Here is a 17,715-nt window from a genome sequence, read left to right on the forward strand (position 1 = left end):
AAGGAAAAAATTAACCTTATTTTTGCCCTAATTGAAGAAGACCAATTATTAACAGCAGAAACAATACCCAACACCATAGATACCTCAATTGGCTCAGTTTACACAATTCTAACAGAAAAATTAAAGGTGAGCAAACTTTTCATTTGATGGATGCCAAAACAGTTTCATTCAGATCAGCTGCAGACAAGAGCAGAGAGCAGAGCATTTTTTTTCTTCCATGTCAGACAGGTGTTGTAACACAAGTAACAAGGTTACATGTTGTAACATGTACATGCAATGTTGTAACAAGGTTCAAGGGTGGGACATCTCACACATGAGCATGAACACACAATCATCATGCTCAGGAGCTACAAAAGGATTGAGCAGAGCTTTCAATGGAAATTTTAAACGAGTGGGGTCAGGATCCTGAAGCACTTCCTTGAAGAATTATAACAGGAGATGAGATGTGGCTTTACCAGAATGATCCTGAAGACAAAGCACAATCAAAACAATGGCAACCAAGAAGTGGAAGTGGTCCAGTCACAGCAAAAGCGGACCAGTCAAGAGCAAAGGTCATGGCAATAGTTTTTTGGGATGCTTGAGGTATTTTCCTTGTTAACTCTCTGGAGAGCCAAAGAATGATAACATCTGCTTATTACAGGAGTGTTTTGAGAAAGTTAGTCAAAGCTTTAGCAGAAAATCCCTGAGAAATCTTCACTAGGGAGTTCTTCTCCACCACGCCAATGCTCCTGTTCATTCCTTGCATCTAAATGGGTATTTGTGCAAGCAAGAGTTTCAACAGGCTGGACATGGTGGCTCATGCCTGTAATCCAGCACTTTGGGAGGCCAAGGCGGGTGAATTGCTTGAGCCCAGGAATTAGAGACTAGCCTGGGCAACATGGTGAAACCTGGTCTCTACAAAAAATACAAAAATTAGCCAAGCGTGGTGGCACATGCCTGTAGTTCCAGCTGCTGGGAAGGCTGAGGTGGGAGAATTGCTTGAGCCCAGGAGGTAGAGGTTGTGGTGAGCCGTGATTGTGCCACTCCACTCCAGCCTGGGCTACAGAGTGAGGCCCTGCCTCAACAAACAAACAAACAAACAAATAAATAGAGTTTCAAAAGGAAATCATTAGGCATCCACCTTACAGTCCTGATTTGCCTCCTTCTGCCTTCTTTTCATTTCCTAATCTTTAAAAAAACCATAAAAGTACACCTATTTTTCTTCAGTTAATATCATAAAAGAGACTGCACTGACATGGTTACATTCCCAGGACCCTCAGTTCTTTAGGGATGGACTAAATGGCTGGTATCATTGCCTACAAAAGTGTCCTGAACTTGGTGAAGTCTATGTTGGGAAATAAACTTTATATTTTTTATTTTAACTTTTTTGACAATTATTTAAGATCTTTATTGACAAGTGCTTGCAGTTCACTATTTTGAAAAAACACCAAGCCGTGAACTTTTATTACAAATTTAAAATGTTCTTAAGTCTCAACTTGACCAGATATGAAACAATTTAAAAATCTTTAGAGGCATATTGAGAAAAGCCAGACTTTTTTTTTTTAAGAAAACCACATTTGTTATCACCAAAAAGAGTTGTATTTAGGAAAAAAGTGATTAAAAAAACCCATGCTGCACAGATAATGCAGATAGTTCTAGTAATTGGTCAGCAGCAAAAAGCAATGTCTTCAGTGCCAATCTTTTGTTCATTTCTTATTGCTGCAGTTTCACACTCATTTCTTCTTGTTTTATGATTAAAGGGGATGATGGTAGAGATGGTAAGCTGGTATTTACTCAGCCCTACTCTGCTCAGCCTTGGCCATGGGCAAATTTTCAGCTGCTTTTGTCTCTTTGCCATATTTTCTGGGTCTCCACCTGGGCACTGACATTGCTGCTGACCTGGGGTCTCATCTCCTTGATTTCTTTTAGTCCTCTTCATCACCATCCTCTAGGTGTCTTTGGCTAGGAGGGCCCCAGCAGAATCGTGGCCTATAGCCACATACATATCTTGCCTCACTGGTCCACCTGGTGCTCCTGCACCCTGGCTGTCAGCACCCTCCATCTCCGCTGCCTGTGCTGGAGGGCTGGAATACTGTGGTCCACGCCCATAGGGTCTCTTCAGGTAGTAGTGAGAGGTGACAGCGTGCTGGCAGTCCTCACAGCCCTCGCTCACTGTCAGGGCCTCCTCTGCCTGGGCTCCCACTTTGGCGGCACTTGAGGAGCCCTTCAGCCCACCGCTGCAACGTGGGAGCCCCTTTCTGGGCTGGCCGAGGCTGGAGCCGGCTCCCTCAGCTTGCAGGGAGGTGTGGAGGGAGAGGCGCAGGCGGGAACCCGGGCTGCGCGCGGTGCTTGCAGGACACGCGAGTTCCAGGTGGGTGTGGTCTCAGCTGGCCCGGCACTCACAGCGGCCGGCCGACCCTGCCGGCCCCGTGTAATGAGGGGTTTAGCACCTGGGCCAGCGGCTGCGGAGGGTGTGCTGGATCCCTCAGCAGTGCCGGCCCACCAGCGCTGTGCTGGATTTCTCGCCAGGCGTTAGCTGCCTTCTGGTGGGGCAGGACTCGGGACCTGCAGCCTGCCATGCCTGAGCCTCCCCCACCCTGCCCCACCCCTGCCTCCATGGGCTCCTGTGCAGCCTGAGCCTCCCGGATGAGCACCGCCCACTCCTCCACGGCGCCCAGTCCCATTGACCACCGAAGGGCTGAGGAGTGTGAGCACACGGCGCGGGACTGGCAGGCAGCTCCACCTGCAGCCCCGGTGCGGGATCCACTGGGTGAAGCCAGCTGGGCTCCTGAGTCTGGTGGGGACGTGGAGAACCTTTATGTCTAGCTCAGGTATTGTAAATACACCAATCAGCACCCTGTGTCTAGCTCAGGGTTTGTGAATGCACCAGTGACACTCTGTATCTAGTTACTCTGGTGGGGCCTTGGAGAACCTTTGTGTCCACACTCTGTATCTAGCTAATCTAGTGGGGACGTGAAGAACCTTTGTGTCTAGCTCAGGGATTGTAAATGCACCAATCAGCGCCCTGTCAAAACAGACCACTCGGCTCTACCAATCAGCAGGATGTGGGTGGGGCCAGATAAGAATAAAAACAGGCTGCCCGAGCCAGCAGTGGCAATCCGTTCGGGTCCCGTTCAAACTGTGGAAGCTTTGTTCTTTCACTCCTTACAATAAATCTTGCTACTGCTCACTCTTTGGATCCACACTGCTTTTATGAGCTGTAACACTCACCGCAAAGGTCTGCAGAAGGCTTCACTCCTGAAGCCAACGAGCCCATGAGCCCACCGGGAAGAACGAACAACTCCAGACACGCTGCTTTAAGAGCTGTAACACTCACCGCGAAGGTCTGCAGCTTCACTCCTGAGCCAGCGAGACCACGAGCCCACCAGAAGGAAGGAACTCCGAACACATCCGAACATCAAAAGGAACAAACAAGTCCAGACGCGCTACCTTAAGAGCTGTAACACTCACCGCGAGGATCCGCAGCTTCATTCTTGAAGTCAGTGAGACCAAGAACCCACCAATTCCGGACACAGTAGGGCAGGAAACTTCTCCAGGAAACTTCTCCTTAGGAAGGGCCGGTCTTGTTGGGCCTGGCCTTTGGGAGCACTCTCCCTTCCTTCCTTTTTCTCCCCATGCTCACTATTCTGGTAATTCCGCTGGTAATTGTGTGGAGGACCCCCAGGACATGGATTGTTTCCATAACGGTTACAGCCTGCTCCGCGTTTACTGCCTTGCAGTGGAATTCCACCAGGGCTGTGACATCTGCTGCCTCCGCACCCTTTTCTCCTTCAGCGTCAGACTCCACAGTCTCTCCAGCTCCTACACTGCCAAGGTACTTCCTGGGGTTCTTTTTTAATGGCGATCTGTTTCTTACATTGAACCATTTTCACTTTCCCAAAAACCTTCTTGTCCCTACCCACAGAACCATGGATGTGAGGCCGCCGAGGCCAGTACTCCCTGGGCAGCCAAGGCTGGTGGTAGAGGCGTGGCTACTTTCAGGGCTTTCTAGGGTATGCTCTCAGCTTCTGATCAAACTTTATTTTTTTATTTTTATTTTTTGAGACAGGGTCTCACTCTTGCTTAAGCTGAAGTGCAGTGGTACAATCATAACTTACTGCAGCCTCAACCTCCCTGGCTCAAGGAATCCTCCCGCTTCAGCCTCCCGAGTAGCTGGGAATACAGATGTGCACCACCACACCCAGCTAATTTTTTTATTTTTTGAGACGGAGTCTTGCTGTGACACCCAGGCTGGAGAGCAATGGCACAATTTTGGCTCACTGCAACCTCCGCTTACCAGGTTCAAGCGATTCTCCTGCCTCAGCCTCCCGAGTAGCTGGAATTACAGGCATGTGCCACCACACCCAGCTAATTTTTGTATTTTTAGTAGAGATGGAGTTTCACCATGTTGGCCAGGCTGGTCTCAAACTCCTGAGCTCAAGTGATCCTCATACCTTGGCCTCCCGAATTGCTGCGACTACAGGTGTAAGTCACTGTATCCAGCCTTTTAAAAAAAATCATTTAATTCCATTTTTCCACTAACTTCTTGAAGTCCTCTCATACTACAGCATAGATCAATCTTGAAGACTTTATGCTCAGCCGAATAAGCCAGTGAAATAACACATAAGGAGAAATACTGTAGGATTCCACTTATGTGAGGAACCTGGAGTTCTCAAATTCATAGAGAAAAAGCAGAATGGTGCTTGCCGGGGGTTGAGGGGGAGGGGAGTGAGGAGTTATTGTTTAATGGGTACAGAGTTTCAGTTTTGGATGATAAAGTTTTGGAGGTGGATGGTGGTGATGGTTTCACAACAATGTGAATGTACTTAGTGCCACTGAACTGTACACTTTAAAATGGCTAAAATGGTAAATATTATATGCATTTTATCACAAGAAAAAAATTCATATTACACAAACATTGCAAGTATGATTCCAATTACTAAATATATTTGCGTAGATTAAACTCAGAACAAAAGATATCCAATATTTATTGTGGTTATCTCTGTGTGATAGGGCTATGGGTGCTTTTAATTTTCTCTGAATCTGCATTTATAACAGAAATTATAAGTAGTAAGTTATATAAAATTATGAGCAGTAAAATGTTTTTTATTACTTTTGCTGGTAATGCAAGCCCAAAATATTTTGTGTTATCTTTTTGGGTTTTTTTTGGTTTTTTTTTTGAGACAGAGTTTCTCTCGTCACTCAGGCTGTATTGCAATGGCACGATCTTGGCTCACTGCAACCTCTGCCTCCCAGATTCAAGGTTCAAGCAATTTCACCTTAGCCTCCCGAGTAGCTGGGATTATAGGCACCTACCACTGCACTGGCTAATTTTTATATTTTTGGTAGAGACAGGGTTTTGCCATGTTGGCCAGGCTGGTCTCCAACTCCTGACCTCAGGTGATCTGCCCACCGTGGCCTCCCAAAGTGCTGGTATTACAGGCGTGAGCCACCGTGCCTGGCCTTGTATTACTTTTATAATAAAAGCAGGCATTGAAAAATGTGGTAAAAGAGGAAAACAACAGACACTTGAGGGTGGAGAGTGGGAGGAGGGAGCGGATCAGAAAAAATAACTGTTGGCTATTAGGCTTAGTAACTGGGTGATGAAATAATCTGTACAACAAACCCCCATGACATGAGTTTACCTACATAACAACCTGCACGTGTACCCCGAACCTAAAATAAAAGTTAAACAAAAAGAAAAAAGTGGTATACCATACAATGAAATATTATTCAGCCATAAAAAGGAATGAAGTACTGGTAAATGTTACAACATGAATGAATCTTGAAAACATCATATGCTAAGTGAAAGAAGCCAGTCATAGAAGATCACATATTGTATGACTCCACTCGTGAAATGTCCAGAATAGGCAAATCCATGGAGAGAAAGGACAGATTAGTGATTGCTTAGGGCTGATGGGAATGGGGCAGGGGTGGGGGATGGGGAGTGACTACTAATGAGTACAGGGTTTCTTTCTCTGTTCTTCTCTCCTTCTTTTTTAAAGACAAGCTCTTGCTTGCTGTTGCCCAAGCTGAAGTATAGTGGCCTTATCATAGCTCACTGCAGCCTAGAACTCTTGGGGCTCAAGAAATCCTCCTGCCTCAGCCTCTGGAGTGGCTGGGACTACAGTGTGTGCCACCATGCCTGTCTAATTTTTTTTTTTTTTTTTGCAGAGACAGGGATCTCATCATGTTGCTTATGCTGGTCTTAAACTAGTGAGAGGTGAAGCCAGCTGGGCTTCTGGATTGGGTGGGAACTTGGAGAACTTTTCTGTCTAGCTAGAGGATTGTAAATGCACCAATCAGCACTCTGTGTCTAGCTAGAGGATTGTAAATGCACCAATCAACAGTCCATAAAAATTGACCAATCAGCACTCTGTAAAATGGACCAATCAGTACTCTGTGAAATAGACCAATCAACAGGACATGGGAGGGGCCAAATAAGGCAATAAAAGCTGGCCACCTGAGCCCGCAGTGGCAACCTTCTCGGGTGCCTTTGTGCTTTGTCCTTTTGCTCTTCACAGTAACTCTTGCTGCTGCTTACTCTGTGGGTCTGCACCACTTTTAAGAGCTGTAATACTCGCCGTGGAGGTCTGTGGGTTCACTCTTGAAGTCAGCAAGACCACAAACACACTAGAAGGAAGACACTGCAGACACATCTGAAGGAACAAACTCTGGACACTCCGTCTTTAAGAGCTCTTAACACTCACCACCAAGGTCTGCAGCTTCATTCTTTAAGTCAGTGAGACCAAGAACCCGCCGGAAGGAACCGACTTCGGACACATTGGCCTCAAGGGATCCTCCTGCCTCAGCCTGCCAAAGTGCTGGAGCCACCATGTCCAGTCCACTGTACAGGGTTTCATTTTGGGGTGATGAAAATGTTCTGAAATTGGCCAGGTGTGGTGGCTCACGCCTGCGATCCCAGCACTCTGGGAAGCCGAGGTGGGTAGATCACCTGGAGAGAGGAGTTCAAGACCAGGCTGACCAATACAGTGAAACCGTGTCTTTTTTAAAAATACAAAAATCAACCAGGCGTGGTGGTGGGCAGCTGTAATTCAGGTACTCGGGAGACTGAGGCTGGAGAATCACTTGAACCTGGGAGGCAGAGATTCAGTGAGTCGAGATCGTGCCACTTCATTCCAGCCCAGGCGACAGAGCAAGACTCCGTCTCAAAAAAAAAAAAGTCCTGAAATCAACTGTGGTGGTTGCACAACTCTACAGTATACTGCACAACTGCATACAGTAGTCCCCACTTTTCCAGAGTTTCTCTTGCCATTGTTTCAGTTACCCATGAACAACTGAGGTCCGAAAAGAGATGGGTACGGTATAAGATATTTAGAGACACAGTTACAACATACAGTAACTTTTATTATGTATACATTTGTTACAGTATATTTCTGTGATTGTTTTAGTTTTGAGACAAGGTCTCTGTCATCCAGGCTGGAGTGCGGGGGTGCAATCACGGCTCACTGTAGCCTGGACCTCACCAGGCTCAGGGGATTTTGCTACCTCAGCCTCCATAGTAGCTGGGACCACAGGCATGTATCACCACACCCGGCTATTTTATAGAGATAGGGTTTTGCCATGTTGCCCAGGCTGGTCTTGAACTCCTGGGCTCAAGCAATCTGCCTGCCCTGGCCTGCCAAAGTGCTGGGGTTACATGCGTGAGCCACTGTGCCCAGCCTGTTCTATTTTATTATTAGTTATTGTTGTTAATCTCTCACTCTGCTAATTTACAAATTAAGCTTTATCATGGGTATGTATGTATAGAAAAAACAGAATATATAGGATTCAGTACTATCGTCAGTTTCAGCCATCCAATGGGGGTCCTGGAATGTATCCCCCAGGGTTAAGTGTGAACTAGTATATACTAAAAACTATTGAATTGTATATTTTACATAGGTGAATTTTGGTCTGTGAAGTATAACTCAATAAATGTGTTACAAGGAAAATCTTGTTTTCAGACTAGGTTTTATCCCAATCTTAAAATCTTTGGTAGTCATTTTGTAGTAGACCCATTCCTAGGCACTTAATGAAGATGTGGAGTCAGAGAGGCACTCTGCTGGGCAATTTTGTTTATTTTTTGAGACGGGTCTCACACTGTTGCTCAGGCTGGACTGCAGTGGCGCAATCACAGCTCCTGCAGCCTCAACCGCCCAGGCTCAAGCCACATCCTCCCACCTCAGACTGCCAAATAGCTGGGACTACAGGGGCACGCTACTACAGGGGCACACTACTATTTTTTGTAGAGGCAGGGTTTTGCCATGTTGCTCAGGCTGGTCTAGAACTCCTGAGCTCAAGCAATCTGCCCTCAGTCTCCCAAAGTGATGGGATTACAGGCACTTGGCTTGTTCAGAATTTCTTAAATGAATTAGCACATATAAGCTAGAGGAGCCCACCAGCCCAGGCTACCCAAGGAGGAATACCTTGTCATCAGAACTGCCCAAACCAGAAAGATTGGATGACTCAACACAGTGCAGATTTGTGAATTCTAACCCAGAAAGATTACCTCTTCAGGACATGTATGTGTCCAAGGAAACATTAAGAGTTTAATAGCCTGGGCAACATAGTCAAACTCTTGTCTCCACAAAAATTAGCTGGGCGAGGTGGTGTGCGCCTGTAGTCCCAGCTACGCAGGAGGCTTAGGTGTGACGATCAGTTGGGCTGGGGAGGTTGAAGCTGCAGTGAGCTATGATTGCACCGCTGCAGTCCAGCCTGGGAAATAAAGCAAGATCCTGTCTCAAAAAAAAAAAAAAAGGCCAGTCATGGTGGCTCACTCCTGTAATCTCAGCACTTTCAGAGGCCGAGGTGGGTGGATCACTTGAGCTCTGGAGTTCGCGACCAGCCTGGCCAACGTGGTAAAACCCCGTCTCTACTAAAAATACAAAAATTAGCTGGGCATGGTGGCATGTGCCTGTAATCCCAGGTAGTTGAGAGGCTGAGGCGGGAGAATCACTTGAACCTAGGAGGCGGAGGTTGCAGTGAGCAGAGATCCTGGGCAACAGAGTGAGACTCCATCTCAAAAAAAGAATTAAATCCTGGGGTGAGGATGGTGAAGACCAAGATACACCATCAAAGATCTAAAGGGACTGGGTGCAGTGGCTCATGCCTGTAATCTCAGCACTTTGGGAGGATGCGGTGGAAGGATCACTTGAGCCCAGGACTTTGGGACCAGCCTGGACAACATAGCAAGACTCCATCTCTACAAAAAATAAAAAAATTAACTAGGCATGGTGGCGTGCCATTGCACTCTAGCCTGAGCAACAGAGCAAGACCCTGTCTCAAAAAAGATCTAAAGAATGTCAGGTCTGCTGTTTGATTTTTTAAAAAAAATCATCCTAAATTTAATATAGATAAGTTTTTTAGCATTTGTAAAATCATTCAGCCACACTTGCATGTCCTAAATATTTTCCCATGTTCAACAAACTGATTTAAATGAAGTTATTCCACCACTTAAAGAGAAAAGTCTGTGCAATCACTTTAAACCTTGAAGTTACGTTAATTTCATCATTAAGATAGCAATAGCTCTTAATCTCACTAGGATCTGGATCCAAACTCACATTCTTCCTCACAAAATATAATCAATTTTGTGTTCACCCATATATCATCAGATTGAGCCTTGTGAATTTATCTTAAATAATTAACATCTTCTGGGGAAACTTGTTCCATTGGAATTCCTAATTCAGCTTTTAAAGGCCCCTGTGCTACCCTTTTTGCTCTGATTGCATCATTTTTTTCAAGAGCTCTTGGATGGATGACTACAAGTATTGATAAACAACCTGGAAAGGTCATTTTAGTGTATGATCTCACGGTAGTAGTAGCTTATTTTCTGTGTTTAATAAGATGACACTGGCTGGGTGAGATGGCTCACAGTGGTAATGCCAGCATTTTGGGAGGCTGAGGTGGGAAGACTGCTTGAGTCCAGGAGTTTGAGAGCAGTCTGGGGAATATGGCAAAAACCCATCTCTACATAGAATTCGCACCTGTGGTCCCAGTTACTCTGGAGGCTGAGGTAGGAGGATCACCTGAGCCCAAGGAGGCTGAGGCTGCAGTGAGCCGTGATTGAGACACTGGATTCCAGCCTGAGTGACAGAGTGAGACCCTGTCTCAAAAAAAAAAAAAAAAAAGAAAAGAAAAATAAAAGAAAAATGAAAAAAAAAAGTCACTTAAGGTGCAATGCAATAGTCCTTTTTCAATGTTTTCATTCAGGTGAATGAAACAATTTGTTTTGGTTCCATGTCCAGTTTTATTGTCATTGGCATCACTCAGAATATACATGACTATGCCGGGTACAGTGGCTCACGCCTGTAATCCCAGCACTTTGGGAGGCCAAGGCGGGTGGATCATTTGAGGTCAGGATTTCGAAACCAGCCTGGCCAACATGGTGAAACCCCATTTCTACTAAAAATTACAAACATTAGCTGGCCGTGGTGGCATGCACCTGTAATCCCAGCTACTCGGGAGGCTGAGGAAGGAATCCCTTGAACCTGAGAGGCGGAGGTTGCAGTGAGCTGAGATCATGCCCCTGCACTCCAGCCTGGGCAACAGAGCGAGACTCTGTCTCAAAAAAAGAAAAAAAAAAAAAAATATATATATATATATATATACATCACTTCCAGAATTGCAAAATTTTGCTCATCAAAATTGTCAAAAATATGTCTGTTCTGTCCTCAGTATCCTTGCTCCAGCTACAGCAGAGGGTCCCATGGCTGAGTCAGACAGCAAGGACCAAATACATTCCTCAGGGCTTAAATGTGTCTCCTTCAGGCCCGCAGTAGAATGGTTCATAAGCAACTCCTACCAAAGATTTTCTTTCCTATGCCTTGCCACACTTGCTAATTCAAGGACAGGAACCTAAATCAATGAGTCTGTTGAACAGGGACTGGGAAATGGATCCAGAAAAGTGGATTTAATCACTTTCCAAGTGGCTACACCAAAATGCACAAACCTGTCCTTTCCTTTGGCTATATTTTTCACCAAGTGGCTAGAAGCAGCAGAAAAGGCCAGTCCACAAAGAAAAGGTAGTGAGCTCTCAGGAGCCTCCAAGAGCCAAGAGGGAAAAGCTGCAGCAGTGCTTTCTGCCCTGGTTCCATCTCTCCTTCCTTAAGCCTGGCTGCACCCTTGGTTGGGTGCGGTGGCTCACGCCTGTAATCCCAGCACTTTGGGAGGCCGAGGCGGGCGGATCACGAGGTCAGGAGATCGAGACCATCCTGGTTAACACGGTGAAACCCCGTCTCTACTAAAAATACAAAAAATTAGCCGGGCGCAGTGGCGGGCGCCTGTAGTCCCAGCTACTCGGGGGGCTGAGGCAGGAGAATGGCGTGAACCCGGGAGGTGGAGCTTGCAGTGAGCCGAGATTGCGCCACTGCACTCCGGGCTGGGCGAAAGAGCGAGACCCCATCTCAAAAAAAAAAAAAAAAAAAAAAGCCTGGCTGCACCCTCACCCTGGGGTTATTTGCAACTCAAGGCCTCATTAACCTATATTTCTATGCTGACATCAAACTAAACTATGCATATGTGCAAAGGATGGCAAGCAAAGTAGAAAATGAAAACAGCTTCACTTTTTAGGGGGTGTGATCGTGGATGAATATTTGTCTTTATTATTATTATTATTGTTAGTTTTGTAGAGACAGGATCTTGCTATGTTCCCCAGGCTAGTCTTAAACTCCTTAGGTTCAAGGGATCCACCCACACCAGCCTCCTGAGTAGCTGAGATTACAGGCATGCACCCACCAGGGGAGGCATATTCTTTTTTTTTTTTTTGAGACGAATTTTTCTTCTGTCGCCCAGGCTGGAGGGCAGTGGCACAATCTCGGCTCAGCCGGATATTCTTTTTATACCTAAAAATAGTTTGCACTAAAACTAATTTTTAGGCCTGGCACGGTGGCTCACGCCTGTAATCCCAGCACTTTGGGAGGCCAAAGCGGGCGGATCACCTGATGTCAGCAGTTCAAGACCAGCCTGACTAACATGGTTAAACCCGGTCTCTACTAAAAATACAAAAATTAGCCAGGTGTAGTGGCGGGCGCCTGTAATCCCAGCTACTGAGGAGGCTGAGGCAGGAGAATCACTTGAACTAGGAAGGCGGAGGTTGCAGTGAGCTGAGACCCCGCCATTGCACTCCAGCCTGTGCAACAGAGCGAGACTCCGTCTCAAATAAAAAAACAAAAAACCTAATTTAAAAAAATTGAGGCTGGGCGCGGTGGCTCACACCTGTAATCCCAGCACTTTGGGAGGCTGAGGCGGGCGGATCACAAGGTCAGGAGATTGAGACCATCCTGGCTAACACGGTGAAACCCTGTCTCTACTAAAAATACAAAAAATTAGCCAGGTGTGGGGGCGAGTGGCTGTAGTCCCAGCTACTCGGGAGGCTGAGGCAGGAGAATGGTGTGAACCTGTGAGGCGGAGCTTGCAGTGAGCCGAGATTGCGAGATTGCACCACTGCACTCCAGCCTGGGAGACAGAGACTGACTTTCAAAAAAAAAAAAAACAAAGAAAAATATTGAAACATACGTTCAGTAAAGTGCACAAATCTTTAGTGTATAACATCTTGACAATTTGTTTCTTTTTAAAATCAACTATTATTGAGATAAAGGTTATATATAATAAAATGTACCTTTTTTAGTGTATGGTTTGATGAATTTTGACATCCATGTATATGTCATCATAATTAAGATATATAACATTTCCATCACCAACAAAATTTCCCTCATACTCCTTTGTAGTCAGTCCTACTCCTCCCAGTACTAGGCAAACACTGGTCTGCTTTTTGTCACTACATAGTAGTTTTTCCTGTTCTAGGACTTTATATTAAAAAATCCTACTATATATATGTATTATATATACACACACACACACACACACACTTTTTTGGATCTGGATTATTTAGCTCATCAATAAAGTTTTCAAGATCCATTCATGATGTTGTGTGCTGTGTCTATCAGAAGTTTGCTCCTTTTTATTGCTGAGTAGTATTCCCTTGTATGGACAAACCAATTTGCTTATCTATTTGCCTATAGATGGATATATATTTTTTGACATGGAGTTTCGTTCTTGTCTCCCAGGCTGGAGTGCATTGGCATGATCTTGGCTCACTGCAAGCTCTGCCTCCAGGTTCAAGGGATTCTCCCGCCTCAGCCTCCCAAGTAGCTGACATTACAGGTGCCCACCACCATGCCCAGCTAATTTTTGTATTTTTAGTAGAGATGAGGTCTCACCATGTTGGCCAGGCTGGTCTCGAACTCCCAACCTCACGTGATCTACCCACCTTAGCTTCCCAAAGTGCTGGAATTACAGGCATGAGCCACCTTGCCCGGCTAGATGCGTATTTGGTGTTAATACCCATCCACGAATATTCATGGCAGCTTTATTAATAAAACTATTATTAATAAAGCTGCCATGAATATGCATGTACAAGTCTTTTGGGGCTCATGGGATTTCATTCTCTTGGGTAAGTACCTAGGAATGGAATGGTTGGGTCATATGGTGGGTACATATTTAACTTTATAAGAACCTGCCAAATGGATTTCCAAGGTGGCTGTGCCATTTGACATCCCTATCAATTCTGGCCACTCTATATTCTCTTCAGTGGTTGGTAATGTCAGATTTTTGACTTTTTTTAATGTGTCTGCCCTTCTGATAGGTATGTAATGATACTGATTTCTAGATTCTTTTGTGGTCAAATAAAATATTCTATATTGTGGGCCAGGAGCAGTGGCTCACGCCTATAATCTCAGCTCTTTGTGAGGCTGAGGCGGGCAGATGATTTGAGGTCAGAAGTTTGAGACCAGCCTGACCAACATGGTGAAACTTCCTCTCTACTAAAAATACAAAGAAATTAGCCAGGGGTTGTGGTGCATGCCTGTAGTCCCAGCTACTTGGGAGTCTGAGGCGGGAGAATCGCTTGAGCCAGGAGGCTAAGGTTGCAGTGAGCTGAGATCGCGCCACTGCATTCCAGCCTAGGCAACAGAGCAAGTCTCCGTCTCAAAAACCAAAACCAAACCAAAACAAAACTCTATATTGTGACAGTCTTTTTCACTGTAAGATTTGTTTCATGCCCAGGACATGGACTGTCTTGGTGAATGTTAGATTTGTACTTGAAAAAAAATGTGTTTTTTGCCTTTTTTTTTTTTGAGACGGATTCTCACTCTGTCGCCCAAGCTGGAGTGCAGTGGCATGATCTCGGCTCACTGCAACCCCTGCCTCCCAGGTTCAAGCGATTCTCCTGCGTCAGCCTCCTGAGTAGCTGGGACTACGGCATGCACTGCCACGCTTGGCTAATTTTTTGTTTTTGTTTTGTTTTGTTTTGTAGAGATGGGGTTTCTCCATGTTGCCCAGGCTTCCATCCATTTATTCTTTTTGTTTGTTTGTTTGTTTGAGAAGGAGTTTTGCTCTTGTTGCCCAGGCTGGAGTGCAATGGCGCCATCTCGGCTCACCGCAACCTCCGCCTCCTGGGTTCAAGCGATTCTCCTGCCTAAGCATCCTAAGTAGCTGGGGTAACAGGCATGCGCCACCATGTCTGGCTAATTTTGTATTTTTAGTAGAGATGGGGTTTCTCCATGTTGGTCAGGCTGGTCTCGAACTCCCGACTTCTGGTGATCTGCCCGCCTCGGCCTCCCAAAGTGCTGGGATTACAGGTGTGAGCCACCTTGCCTGGCCCATTTATTCTTAATCTATTGTCTTTATATTCAAATTAGATTTCTTTATAGAGTATATAATTTGGTCTCACTCTTTTTTTTTTTTTTTAGGGTCTTCCTGTGTCGCCCAGGCCGGAGTGCAGTGATGTGATCTTGGCTCACTGCAACCTCTGCCTCCCGGGTTCAAGTGATTCTCATGCCTCAGCCTCCCGAGTAGCTGGGATTACAGACATGTGCCACCACCCCCGGCTAATTTTTGTATTTTTAGTAGAGATGGGTTTCACCATGTTGGTCAGGATGGTCTCAATCTCTTGACCTCGTGATATGCCTGCCTCAGCCTCCCAAAGTGCTGGGATTACAGGCGTTAGCCACCGTGCCCGGCCCCATTTTTTTTTTCAAGGTCAATGAGATACAATTCGTTAAGAATAAAAATATATTGTTTCGCCAGGTGCAGTGGCTCATGCCTATAATCTTGGCCCTTTGGGAGGCTGAAGTGGTGCGTCATTTGAATCCAGGAGTTTGAGACCAGCCTGCCCAATATGGGGAAACCCCATCTCTACTAAAAATACAAAAATTAGCTGGCTGTGGTGGTGCATGCCTGTAGTCCCAGCTACTCGGGAGGCTGAGGCACGAGAATCGCTTAAGCCTGGGAGGCGGAGGTTGCAGTGAGTCGAGATTGCCCCACTGCACTCCAGCCTGGGTGACACAGCAAGACACTGTTTCAAAAAAAAAAAAAAAATTAGCCAGTGTGGTGGCCTGTGCCTGTAATCCCAGCTACTTGGGAGGCTGAGGCAGGAGAATCGCTGCAACCTGGGAAGTAGAGGCTGCAGAGAGCCAAGAGGGCACTGCATCCAGCCTGGGTGACAGAGCGAGATTCTGTCTCAATAAAAAATAATAATAATAATAAAAATACATTGTTTCAAACTTAGAATAACTTAATATTCTCTTTATTATTTCATATGTATCTGGAAATGGAATAGATATATGTTCTCATCCTGTCCTGAGGCAGTGTTCCAGCAACTGGTACACGGTTCCCAGATAGAGTCAAAGTGACGTTTCTCTTGCAACCATTTCCATTGTCAAAAAAAATTTTGTTTTCATATATTTCAAGAGTAGCTTCAGATTAATACCTCTCAGAACAATCTCGTCCTAAAGGCCAACTTGGTTTAGAGCCGTTAACTGCAAATAATTTCCAGGAGACACTGACAACCAACATAAGGGTAATGCAGGTAAATAACATATAGGCACGTTTCAGTTCCACGAATTTCACTTTCATATTTTAAGTCTATCACTTTATACCTTCAGTATCAACGTTAAAATAGAACCTAAGAAGATTTCTGTTTGAGCAATGTTCTATATAAATATCTCCACCTCTACCCCACTTGTAATCAGACTAGATTTATAATAACTGATAACTTTAATAGATTTTGAATCTAATCGTTTAACAGCTTTTAATTATAAAACTTATTCTCAATTATAATTTATAATTTTTTATATTTAATTTTTTTTGAGACAGGGTCTTGCTCTGTCACCCAGGTTGGAGTGCAATGGCACCATCACAACTTACGGCAGCCTCAACCTCCTGGACTCAATCAATTCTCCTACCTCAGCCTCACCAGTAGCTGAGACTACAACTGTATGTCATCATACCTGACTAATTTTTAAAATTTTTTGTAGAGACAAGGTCTCACTATGTTGCCCAGGCTGGCCTTGGACTTCTGGGCTCAAGAGATCCTCCCAACTCAGTCTCCCAAAGTGCTGGTGTTACGGGCATTAGCCACTGCACCTAGCGTGTAATTTACAATTAAAAAGACTAGTTCACTCAAACCTGTAATCCTAGCACTTTGGGAGGCTGAGGTGGGTGGATCATGAGGTCAGGAGTTCGAGACCATCCTGGCCAACATAGTGAAACCCTGTCTCTACTAAAAAATACAAAAAAATTAGCAGGGCGTGGTGGCGGGCGCCTGTAGTCCCAGCTACTCGGGAGGCTGAGGCAGGAGAATGGCGTGAACCCGGGAGGCGGAGCTTGCAGTGAGCCGAGATGGTGCCACTGCACTCCAGCCTGGGCAACAGAGCCAGACTCTGTCTCAAAAAAAAAAAAAAAAAAAAAAAAAGACTAGCTCAAGTACTTAGGTTGATGAATCCCGTACAACTCCAAAACAAAGGAAAATTATTTTCAATAGGCAGAGATATAATTAATTGCAGATACTTGGCTTACTAAGACTACTAAAACAGCTCATGCCATGTATTTAAAAACAAAAACAAAAACAAAACATGCCTGAGGCAAGGAGATTGAGGCTGCAGTGAGCTGTGATTGCCCCAGCCTGGGTGACAGAGTGAGACACTTTCTCTTAAAAACAGAAAAAAAAAATATGAGAGAAAAAAAGTTGTACTGAGATGGATTTTAAAATAATCTCACAAAATAGAAAAATTATTAATAATCTTTACAGCTTTTGATTACATATCTTCATAATGATAATTTTAATCACAGGTCTCAAATTTTGTTGCAAATATATTGCCATTAGGTCTCTAATCGTAGATTATCTTTTGTTGAATATTCTGCTGATAAATAAACAACTGCTTAACATTCCAATCAAATGTATCCTCACAATTAACTACAAGACTGGTGCCACTACTGGGAAATGAGCTGAGTTAATCAGCAGTTACATCAAATGTAATGAATCCCAAATCACTTCTTTCTCTCGGTCCGTTGAAGTCATCTACGTTTTTCAGCTTGATCGGCGAGTCCTTGCCACCACACCGGGATGCTTCCGTCTTTGAAGGCAGTGGTGATGGTGAAAGCAGCTAAATATTAGCGCCACCATCAGGCTGAGAAGCGGCAGAGAGTTCACCTGCGACACCACTGCGTTCATCTCCCGCGACCCTGTGTCCACATGCACGCTTGGGCTCCTGTTTCAGGAGTGTATCACATATCTTTAAATATTGTTATGCTACTTTACATATCATGTGAGAATCTTTTAATAATGCAACTCCATTTTCCTTTTGGAATCTTTGTGCTATTGTTTGAAGACATTTCATTTCCATTTCCATAAGAAAGTCCAAAATATATTTTTATATTTGCTTTAAATGGTCAATTATC

General features: G+C 44.9%; 2 pseudogenes; both read right to left on the reverse strand.

Moving 5' to 3' along the window:
- Window positions 1-218: 218 nt before the first annotated feature.
- On the reverse strand, window positions 219-359 carry LOC116458174 (small nucleolar RNA U13; annotated as a pseudogene).
- A 1,286-nt stretch (window positions 360-1,645) lies between these two features.
- On the reverse strand, window positions 1,646-17,488 carry LOC116457434 (uncharacterized; annotated as a pseudogene).
- Between the last annotated feature and the right edge of the window lie 227 nt (window positions 17,489-17,715).

The sequence above is a fragment of the Hylobates moloch genome, unplaced genomic scaffold (assembly GCF_009828535.3).
Source record: "Hylobates moloch isolate HMO894 unplaced genomic scaffold, HMol_V3 SCAFFOLD_18, whole genome shotgun sequence".
Taxonomy (NCBI): Eukaryota; Metazoa; Chordata; class Mammalia; order Primates; family Hylobatidae; genus Hylobates; species Hylobates moloch.